Source organism: Arachis ipaensis, unplaced genomic scaffold (assembly GCF_000816755.2).
Source record: "Arachis ipaensis cultivar K30076 unplaced genomic scaffold, Araip1.1 Aipa1205, whole genome shotgun sequence".
In the NCBI taxonomy this organism is placed as follows: Eukaryota; Viridiplantae; Streptophyta; class Magnoliopsida; order Fabales; family Fabaceae; genus Arachis; species Arachis ipaensis.
This window is the reverse complement of record NW_015496016.1, coordinates 1-4,943: the sequence shown is the minus strand read 5'-3', so window position 1 is coordinate 4,943 and position 4,943 is coordinate 1. Positions and strand designations below refer to the sequence as shown.

The 4,943-nt window shown below is 37.5% G+C and overlaps 1 long non-coding RNA gene across 1 annotated transcript; it reads left to right on the top strand.

Annotated features, from left to right (window-relative positions):
• Positions 1–3,030: 3,030 nt before the first annotated feature.
• LOC110268585 lies at positions 3,031–4,436 on the top strand. Its single transcript, XR_002356824.1, has 2 exons — positions 3,031–3,375; positions 3,470–4,436. It is a non-coding gene; the product is annotated as an uncharacterized LOC110268585 (long non-coding RNA).
• The last annotated feature ends 507 nt before the right edge of the window (positions 4,437–4,943 follow it).

Genomic DNA, 4,943 nt, shown 5'->3' with positions numbered 1-4,943 from the left:
TCTCACTCATGTTGGAATAGGATCCATTGATCCTTTTGCGTCTGTCACTATGCCCAACACTCGCAAGTTTGAAGCTCGTCACAGTCATCCCATCCCAGATCCTACTCGGAATACCACAGACAAGGTTTAGACTTTCTGGATCTCAGGAATGGCCGCCAATAATTCTAGCCTATACCATGAAGGTTCTAATCTTAGATTAGAAACCCAAGAGATATGCACTCAAGCTATTGCAGATAGAACGGAGGTGGTTGTCAGGCACGCTTTCATAGGTGATAATGATGATGAGTGTTACGGATCATCACATTCATCATGTTGAAGTGCGAGTGAATATCTTGGAATAAAAATAAGCTTGAATTAAATAGAAAATAGTAGTACTTTGCATTAATTCATGAAGAACAGCAGAGCTCCATACCTTAATCTATGATGTGTAGAAACTCTACCGTTGAAAATACATAAGAACAAGGTCCAGGCATGGCCGAATGGCCAGCCTCCCAAAGAGGGTTCAATCATCAAAACATGATTAAAAGATGATTCAAGGATGAAAATACAATAGTAAAAGGTCCTATTTATAATGAACTAGTAGCTTAGGATTTACAGAAATGAGTAATTAATGCAGAAATCTACTTCCGGGCCCACTTGGTGTGTGCTTTGGTTGAGCATTGAAGCTTTCACATGTAGAGACTTTTTTTGGAGTTAAACGCAAGCTTTGGTGCCAGTTTGGGCATTTAACTCCAGCTTTTATGCTAATTTGGGCGTTTAACTCCAGCTTTTATGCCAGTTCTGGCATTTAACGCCAGAATAGGGTAGAAAGTTAGCGTTTAAACGCCGGTTTGCGTTATCAAAACTCGGGTAAAGTATGGACTATTATATATTGATGGAAAGCCCCGGATGTCTACTTTTCAACGCAATTAAGAGCGCGCCAATTGGGCTTCTGTAACTCTATAAAATCCACTTTGAGTGCAAGGAGGTCAGAATCCAACAGCATCTGCAGTCCTTTTTCAGCCTCTGAATCAGATTTTTGCTCAGGTCCCTCAATTTCAGCCAGAAAATACCTGAAATCAAAGAAAAATACACAAGCTCATAGTAAAGTCCAGAAATATGATTTTTATTTAAAAACTAATAAAAATTAACTAAATCATACTAAAAACTACCTAAAAATAGTGCCAAAAAGTGTATAAATTATCCGCTCATCAATGAGTTGCTTTGGTTCCATCTTTGATAGTGGTTATTTCCTTGAGCATTGTCCCTCCACCCTTGATTGGAACTATTACCATGAGGGTAATTGTTTTGGCCTTGGTTGTTGTAGTTCACATTGGCTACTGCGAGAGTGTAGTCCTCTTGTATTTGGTGGCATTGATCGGTGTAATGTGCGGTGCTAGATCATAAACCACATACTCTAGGGGGTCCTTCAAGTTGGAGGACTTGAGGTGGGGCCTGGATGGCTTGGATTGAATGAAATGCCTTTTGTTCTTTGTGAATCTCCATGAGGAGAGTGGTCATGTTTCCAAGCACTTTGGTCAAAGCCGATTCGGAAGGAGGTGCCTCCACCACACCCTTGAGAGGGTTGCTCCTCACTCTCATATGTTGAGTAGTCTCGGTGATATCATTGATCAAACTCCATACTTCTGCCGCTGTCTTATTCTTAGAAAGGGAACCACCGCTTGAAGCGGTTAGCAATCTCTTATCCGCCGCACAAAGACCTCCAGTGAAGTAGCTAATGAGCAAGTGAGTGTCTAACCCATGATGTGGACAAGATTCCAATAACCATTTTAATCAAGTCCAATACTCATAGAGTGTCTCTTGGTCTCTTTGCATTATACCAGAAATTTTCTTCCGGATGTAGTCGGTCTTCTCCGGCGGAAAGAACTTGTCTAAAAACAATCTTCTCAATAAGTCCCATTCGGTCACCACTTCATTCGGTTGGGAGTAGAACCACTCTTTTGCTTTCCCCTCAAGAGAGAAGGGGACTGCAAAAACCATAATAGCAATCTCATCGGTACCATGCCTTCGAGCCGTAGAACAAGCAACTTGAAAATCTCTCAGATGTCTAATGGGATCTTGGCCCGGAAGTCCATGATACTTGGGAAGCAAATTAATCAGACTATTCTTTAACTCAAATTTTGGATAAAGATTTAGATACCTAGCTTGCAATGGTTGAAGAATAAGATCCGGTGCTCCTTGTTCATGCAAGGTAATCCTACGTGGCTCCGCCATGTGGTTTTCACCCGTAGGATGCAAAGATGTATCGGTAGTACCAACAGAAGAATAGGGAGTTGTGGACTCTAAGTCACTCTCGGCTCCATCTAGTGTTTCGGAAGATCCCTCAAGAGAGGCCAAAGCACTAGCCGTATAATCCAACCGCCGCCTAGCTTGTCGAGTGCGTAACAAAGTTCTTTCAATCTCGGAATCAAACTCGGCTAAGCTAGAATTCGGTTGGGACTGAGTCATTCAACTTAGAAGTCATAGCTCATGCATTAAAAGAAAGTCTAAACTAAAAACAAACTAATGAAAGTAAATAACTATCTACACTATTCACATATTTACATAACTAATATCAAAGCACACATTACAACCATTCCCTGGCAACAGTGCCAAAAATATGATAGAGAGAATTTATTTGTCGGTAAATAATTTCACAAAAATAGTTACGTTGCAAGTATAACTCTAAACCAACAATGGATCCTCAAATCAAATTTTAATATGGTTGTCACAAAGTCAACCCCAATATAAAGTAACCGAGAGTATTGGTTCCGGGTCGTCCTCAAGAGAATGGGCAAACATGTGCATTCATATTGGTTAGAATTCTGGGGTTGGGAATCATAAACAAGAATTTAAACTACTAAACTTAACATGCAATAAATCTTAAAGGGCAAGAAACTAAATCAAAGCGATTGTGGTTTTTGGGTTTCAAATATGAATGATAAAAGGATCTCTTGGCTAGGCATAGGAATTGGGTCACCATCCTTGTCTAATAACCATATCTTGACAATTATCACTACAACAAAACCTAATATAGATGACTATTTGGGGGAAGCGGTCATTTAAAACCGCCGTCGCTGCAATCCCTACATTCACATATCAGCGGTGAAACACAACCGCCTTTGAAGCACAAATCCAACGGCGGCCATCACGCTCGTTCCACGGCGGTTCATGAATTCGCGCCATTACTTGCTCAGACCGCCTAATTTCTCTTTCCTTCGCACTTCTCGCTACCTCCACTACCTACTACTATCTGCCATGACCCTAATTTTTCATTCTTCCTAAACTTAGCGCACCCAGAACCCCAAGTGCAGTGAAAAGAAAATCTTCGTTCAAAACGAAAGTCTGCAACGAATCATTGATTAGCAAAACTATACGCATTTGTTCTTGTCCCTGGTAAGCTAATTGTGTTTTTCTTTGTTCTTTTCTGATTCAATTTTATGCTTCTTCTAGTTAACAATCACTGATAGATGATTATCTTATTCTCTAGTTGTTTCTCCTTCTTGTTCATCGCTCTGAACGCACGAATTTCTCTCCTGGAAGTGCAAATTTCTGCTATTTAAGGTTACTCTATCTCTTTCTCTACTATTAGGAATTTAGGTGTTTATTGGATATAAATTGTAAAGAGAAATTCATACTTTCTTTTTTCGGTATTAGAATGAATTCGTACTTATTACTTAATTAATTAAAAGACAATCTAGCTTGAAACTAATAATGGGAAATTGTCTGATGAAGTAGTGCGCTTCAAGAACAATTTATGTGATTTGATTTGTATTCAATCAGTCTAATTTCATTGATGGATTCATCATTGGGATCGGAGTTGCATATTTGATCATATTTTCTGTTTAAATTATTTCTCAATTGAGGTCTAAATTATGAAGTAAAATGAGCAACTAAGAGAAGAAGGGAGGGTGTGTTTGTTTATTTGTGAGAAAAGTAAAAATTCTGCAGAGAACAATAATCATGACAAATAAAAAAAGAAGCAAAATCTGAGATACAAAACACAAGAAGAAATAGACCCAAAACTGATTGCAGGTAGAATCTGACTACAATGGAATAATAAAACTCCAAAGAAACCACCACGCATGCATATCAGAGAGGTATTTGAAGTGTTTGATTAATTGGGTTTTGCAAGTTTTAATCTAAAATAGTTATTCTTTCTGGTCTATATTCTTAGCAAAGGGAGCCAAATTGAGTCAAGACCAACTTTGGCATAGGTAATAATTATTAGTATTTTTAGATTTGTCAAATTTTGTTGATGAATATTGATAATTAAAGTTAGCAAAATTGGATTATTTATTTTATTATGAATGCTAGCCCTGTTTGGTATTGATGTATTCATACTTCTATAGTCAAATAGCTACTGCCAAGTGCCAATACTATCCCTTTGTGTTTGTCTCATCTATACTTGGTAAAACTTTGGTAAATTAAAGCTGTATTATAATGTATCTATATTCTATACTTATCCATACCACTAGTGCTTGATATTAAGGGTCCCAATTTTTTTTATTTATTTATCAAACCTGAGAGCCTTGCATTGCATCACGTTGTAATAGGAAATTATGAGAGATGCTTGAAGAAAACAGTATCCAAACCATGACGCAAAAACAACTGTTAAAAAAAATGAAATGAACATGTGTTATGAGATTTGCCTACAGCCTGATAGCTTCTCTAGTTTATCCCTTCTCTATTTTTGTAAATTTAAAAAAAAAAAAAGAAAAAATAGGCAATTTAAACAAAATTATCCTTTAAGATAATAATTTATACTACCATCAACAGTTAAAAACTTGATAAATGACAAAGATAAGAGATTCATGTCCATGGATGAAACATCATTACTTCTGTTTTTTGTTGATGTCACATGCATCTGCTACTGTCTTCAGCTGAAACCAAAAAAGGTCTTAGGGAAGATTTCAGGATTTAAACTAATTGACAACTAAAACAACCCAAGAGAAGGAATTGGA